This window comes from Pundamilia nyererei, unplaced genomic scaffold, assembly GCF_000239375.1.
Source record: "Pundamilia nyererei isolate P.nyererei 1_Seehausen unplaced genomic scaffold, PunNye1.0 scaffold00066, whole genome shotgun sequence".
In the NCBI taxonomy this organism is placed as follows: Eukaryota; Metazoa; Chordata; class Actinopteri; order Cichliformes; family Cichlidae; genus Pundamilia; species Pundamilia nyererei.
The window spans coordinates 582,507-597,566 of record NW_005187467.1 but is presented as its reverse complement, the minus strand read 5'-3'; the positions used below and the strand labels follow the sequence as shown (position 1 = coordinate 597,566).

At 39.2% G+C, this 15,060-nt stretch overlaps 1 protein-coding gene and 1 long non-coding RNA gene across 2 annotated transcripts in view; one reads left to right on the top strand and one right to left on the bottom strand.

Annotated features, from left to right (window-relative positions):
- The window catches only part of treh (trehalase (brush-border membrane glycoprotein)), a 51,635-nt gene that overhangs the window by 3,535 nt on the left and 33,040 nt on the right, over positions 1 to 15,060 (bottom strand). The window lies entirely within an intron of this gene.
- LOC102207052 (uncharacterized) lies at positions 2,786 to 3,507 on the top strand. The gene is made up of 2 exons (XR_311803.1): positions 2,786 to 3,128; positions 3,290 to 3,507. It is a non-coding gene; the product is annotated as an uncharacterized LOC102207052 (long non-coding RNA).

Here is a 15,060-nt window from a genome sequence, read left to right as displayed (position 1 = left end):
GATGAGATTAAATTTTATTGATCTCTGTGGGGAAGTTGCAGCGAAAAATAAGAGGATGGTGTGTTCATATATGTGATATGTTAAAATAAATAAGCTTAAAGGATCATTCAGATTTGTGCCAAACTGGAATTATAATAGCTCTGGTGGCTGATATTACTAATTATGTGGCATTCACTGTTTTCATTTCTGAGAGTGTCTCCGCAGGTTGGTCGAGGCTACTCCAAAGAAAAAACATTCACATGGTGGAAAATGGAAAATGTGGATGTGGTACTTTAATTATTTGATGGATTACAGGGAAATTTGCTCTGTTTTCTTCATGTATTTTGTTTTATTGTCATATTTCTCACTGTCCATTAGCTTGATTCTGCCAGAGGTTTTGTCCCGTTATATGCAAGGCTTTCTTCCCACTCCCCCAAATGCTCAGTAATCTATAATTATCTGTGGTCTTTACTCTAATATGTAAAAAGTGCTGAAATTCTGAGATAACCTATTATATCATTTTTATAACATTAGCAGCCTCAGACACCAAACAGCTAGACAACATCAGTGTCAAGAAAATGTGCCAGCTGCTATAAAACTGTCTGCCTGTAGTTTAAAAAGGTCTGAAAAGAAATATAGAATACCCAAAGACATTAGCTTTTTATGCCACATCAAACCTATATTACCTGCATTACCTTCAGTGCAACTCAACCTCTAAATGTTAAAAGTCAGAGAAGTCAGAGATTTGAGTGTTTTATGCAAAGAAGCCTTAATGTAGCCTTAGCCTGCTAGCTTGCAGCTTAGGGGAGTGTGTTGCTGAGTTTTTCTTTCTCTTAACCAACAGCTTCTTTCTTCTTTTCTAACATATGCAGCAGCGTAAGACCTGATGGCAGGTGTTTAAATCAACATACTTTCCCTTTGACACAGCTGCTGAAAGTGGCTGTAGACTTTTAATCTTGTTAAATGGATTATGTAGCTTAAGAACTAGGAATTTTCTCAACTGGTGAAGAAACTTGATATAATATAAGGAAATATCTAAAGGAAATACAATTCAGGACTGTAAACATAACTGATCAGTAATGAAAAAAGTACCCAGACAGTTTAGCACATAATTTGGGCGTAGCCTTCTAATTGAAAACACCAATCATATCACTCTATGTCAGACATTGAAATCAGTTTTTTTCTGTCCTACTTAATCTTAATCAACATAAAGCTGCCTGTCATTAATCCTCTTTTTCTTCATTCACTCAGATCAATGTTTCCTTTTCCTGAGCAAAGATGGTAATTAATCCCCAGTCCAACAGAGCCTTCAGGCATGACTATTTGACAAAGACCCTAATCAATGCTTCTGCCTATTCTTCTACCTTTAGTAAATGAATAGCTTTTCTTTTTTTTATCATGTTTTACATTCCATCGAGGGAATCGATGATTCATATAACAGCCAAATAATTAATGTTTGAGCACAATCCCTGAAGAAAATCTGAACTGTTGCAGAACAGTTTTAGAACTTCGACCTGGGAGCTCATAAATGTGGTTGGAAGGGGTTTGAATTGATATGCTTCCTATTATGCTTATTAGAATTATTTCAGTAATAAATGGTCTATACGGGTGTCTTTTCACTTCATTGCCCCCCCACCCATTGACTCACCATTAATGACATTTCTGAAGAACGATGAATAATTGATGTTATTACTGAAGAAACTTATATGGGAGAAGTGGAACTCGGAGGAATCAAGCAGGCTGAAGACTGGCAAGGCTAGAGTAGCCTGGGCACAACAGATAGGGAAAGGGCTAAAGGAGTGAATGGGCTACTGCCTATTTATCAAGAGTAAGGTGCATGAAATTGGCTCTTAACCTCCCAGTTAGAAGGTTTAATTAGAAATCATGCTTTTGCTACAGGAGGGGGAAGAGCGGGGGTGAGTTGTCCAAACAGGGTGATAAATGACTTGTGGGACAGGAGGCTTTGGAGAGATGGGAGGAAACAGCTTGGTGAGAGTGAAATGTGGGTGACAGCTCTGGTCGAGGTAGGTGGTGAGACAACGGGTCGAGGCAAGCAGGAGATTGCAGCTGAAGTGCAAACGGCACCTCAAGAGCTGTAAGGGGTGTTATCGACACAAACAACCCGCAGGGCTCCCAACTAAAGAAGCTGAAATAGTGGCACACAATTTGGATGTAAGAGCAAAAATATTTATATTTCACATGAAATATGCTTTCAGTTCTTAAGAAAAGGCTTTGAAAATGAACTGAAAGGTCTGCTACCAAATATTTTGTTGACGCTGGAATTTATTTTATGGGTATGTTTTGCCTCAACTATCTGAACCACAGATATGCTTTAAAATGATAATATTCAAGAGCTGTGACAATTATTGCTTCCTATAAACCTATACCAGTGCGTGAGTAAGGCTCTTATTCAGACCCAGTGATAATAATGTGTTACAAGGTTACCTAACCAGGTGTTGGTGTGAGCATGGATTGCAAAAACATATGACTCATCCCTTGTACTGTGGCATTAAAACAGGCAAGGTGGCAGACAGCAGTGTAGCTGAATGCACACGTCTGACCCAGGGACACAGATGCTCAATAAAATTAAAGCAAGGCAGACTGCAAATGTTTTATTCAGTCTTTACAGGGCCACCTCCCCATCAAGTCGCCATGTACAGTTGTGCAGTGTGTTTCTTTTTCGCTTTTTGAGCCTTAAGGGTCATAAAATTTCTGCTGGCAACACTCAACAGTTATTTCTGCTGATTGATTTGGCGTGACATTTAGACACACCCTTTAAAGGACTGGAGCTGTGTGAGCTAAAATAGGTCACAGCCTTTATGCCAGCACAGTGAGACTTTCTGCTGAGAGCGAAGAGAATGAGCGCACTGCTTAAACCAACATCCTGTTCAAAACCTGCTCTGTGTTTAAATCTTGCCTAGGGCTTAAAATCCTACTAATGGAGCAGGCTCATGTCAAATAGATGGAGAAGACAGTATGAGGGATTAGAGGGTCTGATGGGAAAAATGTGGTGCGCTTCTAGATACTTTGTCTACACGTTGGAGAAAACTTTTTTTTTTCACTTCTTGGAAACGCGTCCCAAATCGAGCCTCTCCAGCACTCAGCGAGAGACGCCTCTGATCTTGCCACAGTGCGCATCGTGTGAAAAGGTCGGTGACTGCAAAAGGGCAGACTGGTTTCAAAATACAGTGAGAATGGGAATGACTTTTTGTGCCTCAAGAAGTAAAGCTCCAGCATTTCTGTGTAAATCTACATTCATTACTAAAGTATTTATCAGATAATAATTCCATCTTTCTTTCTTTTGTTTTAGCCAGTTTCAAGCCATATGTACAATCTGCCTGATGATTGCATCTGCAAATCCAAGCTGATATTCTCTCATTTCGGGTAGGGATTATACTCCCTTGAGGATGTCTTTATGAACAGCTGCAGACACTGCTGTGCTACTTTCTATAGTGTGCATGGAAAGTGTAGTAGCCAGTCCCCTCGGACGCCTGTGCGCTCAGAAAATAAAGATTTCATTCAAAACTGGAAGCTCCTAACTGATTCTACTTGGGCTGTTTTTCTACCTCATTTGTTGTCATTTGATATGCAGAAGTGCCTGAAGTATTTTTTTTGTAATTATAAATGGACAAACCTGACCGTGCTTATTTTTAATGTGAGGACCACGTCATGGTTCATCAGTTAATCTCTGCAGTGTGAGCTTAAAAGTCAGAGGCTGTGCAAAAAGGCTGATAGTAAACTTGCAGTGCAAGCCTTCACAACATAGAAGGTTAATAAAAAATGCACAGGGGCTCCCGAGCTTTAATAACAGGAAGCAAATGATGTAAATTACATAAATAGCACAGCTGGTTTGGCATCCCACTAATTCTCCTCCAACCTTGTTCCGCCCGTACTTAACTCTACCTTCACCAAAAAATAAATAAATAAAAATAACTTAATGTGCTTCATCATTTAACGGCAGACATATCCTTGAATCAATGCCAAACAATAATCTGTGAGTCTCATATCAAACAAAACCTCCAGCGGTTAACTCTGGGGCAGCGATGACTAGGAGGAAAGCTGATATACAGTAAATATCTGACTCCCTGAACTTCACCACTTTCTAATTATATTAGGATTAATTGGCATGGTTCTGAGGGACTCCGGTTAGTGGTGTTAGGGTATTAATGTACAGCACACCTTGTTGGATGGACCCTGGACTCTGTTGAAAAGCCTGTTAATTAGGCCTGTGGTTAGGTGTGATAAAAAAGGGAGCAGTACATAAACAGGACCCAGCAGAGGAGGGATGCATAGGTCACCTGCTACTGGACCCCCGACAGCCTCTGCCTGTATCACACAGGGCCACATGCTGCTCCTCCGTCTCCAGGAAAGGCTGACAGGGAAACTTCACACAGAAGAGCTACAGCTACACCTAATCTTCTACCTGTCCGACTGATTTAGTTAAAGGCGTATTTCCCCGCCAACTTCTTCAGTATGTATCTGCACCGTGCAGAGATCTAATGTCTGTCATAAAGTTAAACATCGGCAAGCCACATGGAGATTTTTAATGAGACATTTGTGCTCATTTCACGCACAATATCTGTCCTTTTTCCTTTTTTTCCCTGCTGGTCTCTGGTCTTTTCCTCTATCCTTCAACAGGGAGAGAAGCTCTTACCATCAATCAGCCTTTAGCTCCTGTGGACTGAGACAGTGTCACGCTGGGCTCTGTGTGTTGCCAGATAGGACCACTGTGCCCTCAGGTTACCCTTACACTTCCAGTTTGACACCCCTGATATTTACTCGCTACAGAGAAAATTGAAAAATACATGGAAGTTTGAAGTGGGCACACAGGAGTCAAACTTTTGAACCGTGTTTTCTATCAGGGTTAGGAGCCAAAGAGGCTGTTTCTGTCAATCATTAATTGCAGTCCTTTACAGCCAGAACTTTTCAGATGCAGTCAGCGAGAAACTGTTTTATCGAGAACAGTCATCTGGTCCGTAGAGGCTGTCATGATGCATCATTTAAAGTAAAAAAAAAAAAGGATTTTAGTTGTTGTCACAATGAAAAGCAGTCAGTGGGATAAAGTGAAATTGCCTTATTGTGAACAAGAACATGAATGTCTCACGCTTAGAGCGCAGGGACAGAAATCTGAGGATGGAAAAATGTATGTCTATAATGTCAGTAAGATGAGTTTATTTTTGCGTATGTAACATATTTCCTTCGCATATGGCCAAGCAAATGCTGTTTAGTTGAGTTTGGATTCAGAATGATTAGCAGATTAGTGCCAGATGGTCTAAGAGGCCAAGTGAGTTTCAAAGGTAAAAGAGAGTAAAACATGCACATTATTAACCAACACTGATGCAAATGCACTTTGACACTGGACACAATCTCCTTGTGATTAGTTGCCTCAGAATGCAGTCCAAACAGTTATTGCATCTCAGTCCACTGATTATCCCGGCTAATGTCTCTGTCCCTCAACTTGTGGAGGAAACTATCCAAAACTAGACATCACCATCATCGATCTGGGAAGTACATCAAGCTGTAGTCAAGCTGTTTTGGTTTGAGTAATGCTTCTAGTACATATACAGCTGGATGCCCAGAGAAGTCAATACAGGGGGCAGTGGTATCAGAATTTACTTGCTCAGCTACTTAACTTCTCAGCCTCTGCTGAACCCTGTAATGTTCCCATCAATACATACAAAAGCTGTGCAGCCAGACCAAGAGATTCTTATTTTAACCCATGTATTTGAAATTCCATACATTCATTTTTTAAATTGCAAGTATATCAGGTTGACATTTGAGGAACAGAATGCAGGTTATGAATAAAAATAGTAAAGAGGATGTAAAATCTTTCCCTGTTCAGTCTTCTGGTTCAAATCTTGCTTTGTTTGTTTTTCCTTTTTTCCACTTAGTTGGCCCACTTTACATTACAAGGTATTCATGAATCTTGGATTTACTAAAAACATAAGCTTCCCCTTTTTTGCTCATTTGATTTGGTTTTTGTTTGATTAATTTGGCTTCATTTTGCAATATAACTAAGGTAAAATATCCGACCTTGGGTTTATACATGACAAATCTCACAAATGCACGATTCTGAGGATGTGCAAACACAGCTGCCAACCTTTCAAATTATTAGAATGAATTCAGTGCCAGAACTCATCCACTGTGGAACGGCTCCATGAATGCTTTCCAATGGTAAAACCTTTGCAGCATGTTTGTCCAAGGTGCAACTTGAAAAACTGATTTGGCATCAGTTTTCCAGGGCAAACCAACTGGAGGTAATCAGCCCCCCACTTGTCTTCACACAACATGCAGCCCACTGATTGCTCCTCCTGATCCGCAGTTATTTTCAGCCTGTAGAATCTCTCTGTGGCGCTGTTGATGGGCCTCCTCGAATGCACATTCCTGATTCTGGATGGACTATCTGTGGTGCTTATGTGTCATCAGAGAGGGCCGTGGATTTTCTGTCCTTCCATTTACGGATGCTGAGTTCTAATTGAAATTGTTTGTCACACTCAGGAAACTTTGGATTTTGTTTTTTCTCAGTGTTTTACACAGTGTGAGTGTGAGCTTTTATGGTTGAATAATTATATATTGGGTGGGGGTGGGGGGCTCACTGAATAGTTTCAGTAGTGCCCACCCAACACTGTGGCTGTTAAAGCCCTTTGTTTTTTCCAAAACATCCATCCATTCTCTTCCGCTTTTCATGGTCACGGGGGAGCTGGAGCCTATCCCAGCTGTCTTTGGGCAAGAGGCAGGGTACACCCTGGACAGGTCGCCAGTCTGTCGCAGGGCTAACACAGAGAGATAGCCTGCCCATGGGCAGTTTAGAGTTACCAATTAACCTATCCCCACTAACTGCATGTCTTTGGACTGTGGGAGGAAGCCAGAGTACCAGGAGAGAACCCACGCAAACACAGCGAGAACATGGAAACTCCACACAGAAAGACCCCGGCCTGATGGTGGAATTGAACTCCGGACCTTCTTGCTATGAAGCAACTGTGCTGCCCCAAATTTTGAATGCATATTTTGTACTGCACAGTTTATCATAGGTCATTATTTACATTTGCAATTAACAATAACTTACCTGAAATTAGCACAAAGTGCGTGTCTGTCTCTGTGCAGTTTCTTAGTTCTCTGAGACATAGTTAAGAGCTCTAAACTGCATTTGAGTGAAACTCTGGCAGTGGAGACTATTGTAAAGTGCACTGCGACAACATTCTGGCTGACAGGCTTTATTCTTGCTATAGCACCACTCCTGCGACCTGTCTTACCCACCTACACAGTGACACACATTTTTCACAGCTCAGTCTGGCTTCTGTTTTGACTGAATTCAGCAGGCTTGAGTAATTCCTCGCCCAATGTTCATTCACACACACACACACACACACACACACACGCACACATTTGTATGCAGGCAAGAAGTGATCATTAGCTACATCTGGTGATCCTTCCAGCTGAACAGAAAGTTGTTTATGGGAATACAATATCCCAAAGCACAGACACCAAAAGATCTTGAAATGTCTTCCTTACTGTGTAATTTGAAAAAAGACACTGTTTTAAACTTATGTGTCTGCCCCAAATATAACCTCAAACTATTCAATAGTTCTTCTCCAACTGTGTTTTCTTGCTTTTTACAATCCTCTGAGCTAGAAGTCTTTTAAGGTTAACTATTTGTTTCTTCTGACCGCTCTTTTCATCCTTCTGTCAGAAAATTATTTTTGTCCTGCTCTCTGGATGTATTTCAGAGCAGCTGAAGAGATATTACTTTGCAGTCTCCCTATAATACAGTATATCATCACATTTTCTTGGTTGGCTTAATTGTACTTTTACTTGGTGACCACTGTGTCATTTGGATTTTTTCTATTCTATGCCTCGGCAGGTTGTGTGTAACAAACCAGCAATCTAAGTTACATGCACATTATAAATACCAAACTGAAAGTGTGAGGGCATTAAAGAAAAGATTTGTGTTCTACTCATGCACCTCTACTGGGCAGTCTTTACACCGACGGCTGCAGGACTCAAAATAAGCAGAGACACATCTGGTGATAAAGGTCATGGAGGAAGGAAAAGCACATGAGGGATGTTACTTACCAAAACAGCTTTCAAAAAACTTCATACAGGGCTGTCCATAAACAGAAAATATAAGAAGTGGCTGATCAGTAGATACAAATTTTGACACTCTAGTATTTAAAGGATTAAAAAGACAATAAAAAAAAAGCTAGCTGTATTCAAACAGCTCTACCTTATCCATTTCATGCAAGCAGTTTAGGCTTTCTCAGGGGTACCGTGGTTTGGAAATCTAATTATAGAACAACACAGCTAGTTGCTGCAGGGAAAGGGAGCTGCAATGTCCAGCAGACATACTACACTAATATGTTCATAATCCTCACTGACTTCCCAAATGGTAATGGTACAAACAAATTCAGATACACTGAAGGTGTCTGTTTTTTTTCATGTCTCATAAAACATGTTCAGCAGATCGACTGTGTTGTTCTGCTTGCTCAGTTGTTTTCAGCTCCATGTTCATGTAATGTTTTAATGGGTTTTATACGTCTTTTGTGTTCTTCCATTACTGTGAGCTTGCACAGTACCACCAGTAAGACTTGTTATTTCCAGGGTACATGCAGTTTAGTGTACATGGGGAAATATTTCATGTGAAGAAATAGCCAGTGGTTCAGACGTCGGTAGCATTCAAACTAATTTAACTCTGCTCCATTCTGCACACACTTCTTTTTTGGGAAGGAGTGGGGAAGTTCTGCACAAACGCACACTTTTTCTTTATATTTGTGAACAGTGTTTTGTGGGGCTTTGTCTTTATTGAACCATCTTTTATGTTTCTTCCAGGCAACACGTGTTGCAAAAGCAGTACTTCACGTTTGATCCTGGCACTTGATTACATTTCCTGCTTTAGTGCACATTTTAAATTTCCATTTTAAAAAAAGAAAAAGAAAACAGTCAATGCTGTCGGGGAAAGTGGTGTAATTTTTCTGCCCTTGTCAATAAAGAAGCGATGCAATAAAAGCTGATGGAAGTAGTTCTTTTGAATGGACTGCTTCTTCTTGTACAATAAACTTTACCACAGAGCCATTGCAAGACTCTGCTTTACCTGAAAGACACATTCTCACACACACACACACACGTGTATATATATATATACACACACATATAAAAAGAAAAATAACACAGACTTAATGGATGACGCAGGCCTGTAATCATCTCCCCTTGATGACCTTCTGTTCGTCAGCCTTCTCTCTTTACAAAAACCTTATAGAGTGCACAAGAATACAGAAGCCATATAAAATACTTTCAAATCCCTTAATGTCATTTTAGCCAGTACACCAGACAGTGATAGAAGGTTTTCCCAATGTATTAAATTCACCATTTAGAACTTCCGCAGCCACTCATAATCCACTCCTGTGTTGTCCATCTGTGTGCTCACTATGTTCCAAATTCTCATCATTTTGCCAAAATATGACAAAATGTTGCTGCTTACATGTCAAGCTATTGCTTTGATCAAAGCTCAAAAGCTCAGCCAGAGATGGGATATTTAGCCATATTTGAACAAATCTATGAGTATCTGCAACATACTGAGATGGAAAGCTGACAGGTTCTGCATCTGATAACAGCTTGAGCTTGGTTTTAATTTCAGAAATGGATTTCCCATAATTTTAATGCTAATGTCACAGCTATGCAGACTTTACTTGCATTGCACTGATAAAGTCTTAATAAAGGCAAATCAAGATAAACCTGCTGTGCAGACATATAAGCATGCAGTGAGAGTGAAAATGGAAAGCCTTACAGACACTATAGCAGCCAGTCCTATAGCTTTTCTGAATTTTAATTCAACAGCTCAGACTCATTCTTGCTTTAAGCCATGTGGGATACCACGGGGTACCACACTGGCTTTGATCAAACAGAGCAGGAATTAGCCTGAGTTAGCACTACTTGGCCTCAAGTGAAAACACATAACAGTGATTACACTTTATTTAAACAACTGAAGGGATTGGAGATGTTACTTTATTTGGACCTGGACTGATTTCTTTATCTTCTCAACTTCAATCTCTTGCTTTGCTGTCATGTTTGGAGCCAGAAGGCTTGATCTGCCTCAGTGGTGGTGAGAATTATTCTCTTTGAACAGGTTCTACCTAGTGTCAGTAGCTACAGTGCATGGATTTGCTTATGGCTTGACTTTTTATGCTTAAACTTGAGCTGTGATCACTAACTTATTAGACAAAAAACAGCATCCATATTATTCAGACCATTTTAACCAACCTGAATAAATTTTGCGTTGGCGATAAGATTCTTGTGTGTGTGCACTGCCAAGTCGATTAAGCTGAAACTTCAGTATAATGAATGCAATGGGGAAAAACGACTTATGACAATAACTGAGGCTAATCCAGGAGACTAAGAATAATTAATTTGTACTGAAAATCCATAACGTCAGTTGTGGGGAAGATTACTAAGACTTCCCATTTATTGATTGTCACTCTTATTTGGTGTCTGTTTGATGACACTAGATTGGCACATCAGCTGTTTACAGATGCATGTGTTTTATGGGGTCATGTGGCTTACAGTTGCTGTTCTTATTGCAACGAGAAATCCTTAAGAATTCAGAGCTAGCCATATCAAGCTTTCCATCTTTACTCTTACAATACAAAAATAAAGTCAAACTAACAAAGACTGTAAATCATGTTTAATTCCAGGCCCACACCAATATTTGTTTATCTGTTGTGTCAAATGAATATAATGCTGGCTAAATGCTCATATTTACTGTGATGGAGTGCTGAGAAGAATGAGAAGATAATGAAAAACAATACGAGAATTTCTTTGATTCTCTGGTACAAAGACGAACATGAATAACAAATACAATTAAATAGCAAACCAAAAAACATTAGCGTGGGTTAGAGTTAGGTAACTGTTGTTTTAAACATGAATAGTGACGCATCATTTCATCGGTACATCCCTAAGATGTTCCATTTACCCACATAGTGCCTTCAACTTTCACCATTGTTCATCAGATTTTCACTGCTGCTACATTTTCACACCTCTCCTCTCAGTAGTTTGTATCATTGTATTAATTTGCATTAACTTGCATGCAATAATAATATTCTGTTTTTGCTTCTTCTTTTCTTCCTCATTAGAGGGACAAAAATTTTGTGAACATAAAGACTCCTTAGAATATCCTCACTTAAGTAAATCACGTTTGGTCTTCAAAATGCTCTGAAGCTGTGTACAGTAAGCATGTCAATGTTTTTTATAAATACAGGTTTGGCAACTGTGTACTAGTTTTCAGCTAAACACAAAAATGGATGACTTTAAATATAATAAAAAAATATGCACATAAAATCAGCACATTTTTAACTGTACATGTTGTTGTTTGGCTTATTTTTGGCTTATTCTTTTAGTTTTGATTTAGCTTGCAGTCAAGCAGATTAATTGTTTGCAGTCCCATCACAAATAGGTTGCCAGGAGGGTTTGTGTATTGACCCATCAAGAAAGCATCTCTCAAATGTAAGCAGTGAAATATCAGAGTTCACTGTGCAGATGAAAAATTGGGGGATTTCTTCCATCAGTCAACTAAAGCTAGAGAGAGGTGCTCTGGTAAATGAGAGGTAAATAAAAGAAGGATATTTGCTCAGGCTGTTATTTTTTCCTCCTTAGTAAATTACCAACTAGAGGTTTTTGGGTAAAGTCAAACCTTAGCTTGGTTATTAAAAATCGTTTTTGCTCTCTGTTTTATCTGTTTTGCTTCATAAAATTATTTTAAAACATTATTGGCTTCAGGAAAACATGGACCTGTCAGCAGCACTTTTCTTCAATATGATACGGTCCTTTCTCTTTCCTGTCTCCTGCTGCTCCTTCCTACACCTACATCACCTTTTCTTGACACTAGATAATACACTGACAGCCCATTACTGCTTATCACATTCTGTCCTCCTTAATCAGTGATGCCACAGCCACATCAGAATATCTTATAATGAAATTTCAGCCCTTTTCTGATAGAAGTTTTGCCTAACCCTTTGATAAAAGTGTGTCACTGACTTACCTGATTTTTGCTGAATACAAACAGCAAGCAGTCGTTTAATCCAGACAGAAAAATGTGATTTTTTTTTCTGGAAATTTGATATTATAGCTTAAAAAACTTGGATAACATAGCAGTGCAGAGAAATACATAATGGAGGCTCGGTATGGTGTTGCACATGCAATAAAGTTTATTATCCAGTGCATGGAGGTAATAAAATGGACAAGCACTGCACAGCATCACTAAAATAAATAAAAGAGCTGCCTCACAGCTGACTACTGCCTACTGCTACAATTACATGAATAGGCCCCATAGCAGCTGCTAAACTCTACAAGTGGTCAGAACGGTTGCTAAGCAAACACCAACTAAAGTGAGGCATAGATATTATTTTTGCGCAGTAGACTAATATGAGCAAGTCAATTTGCAAAGTGTAAAAAGGAAAAAGGCTGAAGAAGGCAACCCGTAGGTCTGTTTCTATCTATGAAACACAGGCTCTCTTCTTTGTGACCATCTCTGCATGTATGCTGTGACACATACTAGCAGTAATTTCCAAAGAAAGTGCCGATGAATAAAACTGTGCCAAGAATCTTAGATCTTTTCTTTTTAGGACTTGTAAAGACTAAAACATATGTTGCATTCAGGAAAGGTTTTCGTTCAGTCACGTGACCTATTGCGCCAGTCCGCCAGCTATACCCTATCACTACCTGGTCTTTATGCTGAGCTGTCTCCTTTATGTGTTATTTTAAGGATCCCTCACTGTGAGCATGAGACACGGCATTGCGAAGTAAAAATGTAACAATGTTTCATATAATTTGTGAAAACATATATAAAAGGAAAAGTACAGTGAGAAAATGAATAATCTTGTGGTGGTTTTCTATCTAATTTATTAGCACTTGTCTGATATCAGTGCCTCAAAGCGACAGTCATTAGGCTGCCAACTGCTGTCATTTAGAGTCACAGTAGTTTCTCCTTTTTCTCCCTTACACACAGGTGTGACGCTGACAGGAGACAGCTGAAGTGACAATAGTAGTGAAATAGTATTTAGCTGTGTTGACAACAGCAGCTTACGTTACATTACTGTGTGAAAGGAAAGCTTAACAACAACTGTTACACCGAGCCCGCATCTACCTCGCTTCTCAGTTGAGGTCTCTGACCGAAAATGGGGAGACTGCAAGTAAACGAGCGAGCGACCTAGTGAGAGAGAGAAAGCATGTTGTTGTTGGACCCTTTCAGTTATGTCAGCTCTCTTTGTCCACAGTTTGCACCTAAGTAAAAGCTTTTGTAAACATACAAACAGAAGCTGCTAGTGTGAAAAGCCTCTAAAATGCTGACATTCTGCCGTTGGCTTCGTCCATGATACGTTAGCTCTACTGCTAGCTGCTGCTGTTGAATGGAGCTATAATTACAGATCTGAATGGATCACCTCATTGTCCCTTGAGTCAATGTCCATCCATCCACCCATCCATCCTAACTCCTCCCAGAGGGACTATGTGAAATAGAGGGAGCTGCAAGAAAAGTTTTCAGTTCAGTTCAAACAGTTGATTCAAGTTGATTTGAGATCCTACAGTAACAGAGGAAAAAACTCAAATAATCAGACGACATCCTTTGAGCAAACACTTGATGACAGAGGAAAGGAAAATCTCCCTTTTAGCAGGAAGAGATCTCTTATGTATCCACTACCCTGTCGATCACAGTATATCCTGCACTCACATTGGTAATCACTCACCTCAAAGCTACGGAACATTTATTCCAAGACCTGTCCGATATAAACACTAGTAGTTCTAATATTACTTTTAATTAGTATTAAAAATTGGTTTCTCACCAGTAGTCAATTAAAGTAGTTTCTAGTCACTATGTCACAGATCTATAGCCATACTTCCTGTGTGGAAGTAGGTTAAGCTAACTGGCAAGTCTGCTTGCTCCTCTTCTCCCCATTGTCCATTTGAGGCATTGAGAGATAGATTGTAATGACAGAGGGCAGTTTTCTGGGTCATAGTAGAAGAGAAGAGGTGAGGAAGCAAGGCAAGATAGTCAAATGAATTACACAACAAGCTTTGCTTGTCCACCAGGAGGCAGAAAAACAGCAAAAACATATAATTGTTAGTGACTTGTTATGTTCTTGTCTCATCATAGATCGAAGAAAAGGTTTGGAGTACTGCCATGACCAAGTATGCAAATTTGTGCTGTGGAAAGTAAAGTGCTAAAAGAGCTGAATGCAGATTTTGTAGTAGTATGACTAGTAACTCTCCATTCAATACCAAGATTGTTAAGAGAATTATATAAGGATTTTACAAGCACAGACATTTCAAATAAAAGTAAATAGCTAATGTCATTTTTTTACCTCGACTTCTTCGTCACAGCTGTTCTTGTTATGCTTTTTAGAGCAGTATGAATTGCACTGCGTTTTCTAACCCTTTCTAAACCCAGCATTGATCATTTTACAAAGAAAATGAATAAATGTAATGAAATTACTGTATTTTGTGGTGTATTGAAGGCACCGCAGTTACACACAGGCATAAAGGAAGAAAACAAGGAGCTGACCTCAAGGCAATTTCTACTGAGGCAGAATTGGCAAATCAGTGAATGCGGAGAGAGTAGGTTGTCCTTTTTTTGAAGGCTTGCAGAGAGTAAAGTGAACAATTTCAATCTAAATCCTCAGTTTTGTTGTTGGTCCACTTTCTTTGTCTGTCTCACGCTTTGTATCTTCCATTATATGAGATTTTGGATGTGACTCACTGCATGTGTGTAGCCTGTAATCATGTATGAAGGGCGTTTTAACATCAATCAATCTGCTATGGAATTGTCCGTCGTGATATCGGCAATAGCTTGTAATCTACAATAGCTTCAGAATTCGGGTTATTTATTGTTATATTTAAAAGCAAAGATAGTAAGTAATTCTTTTTTGCAATGTGTCTGTTCATTTATAAACCATGTAATTTTTTTTGTTTTGTTTTATATTTATTTAATTCCGTTCCATTCAATTTTATTTAAATCGTGCCAAATTACAGCAACAGTTATTTACCTATACATTGTATAAGTAAAGACCTACACAATGTATAGGTCTTTAACTATACATT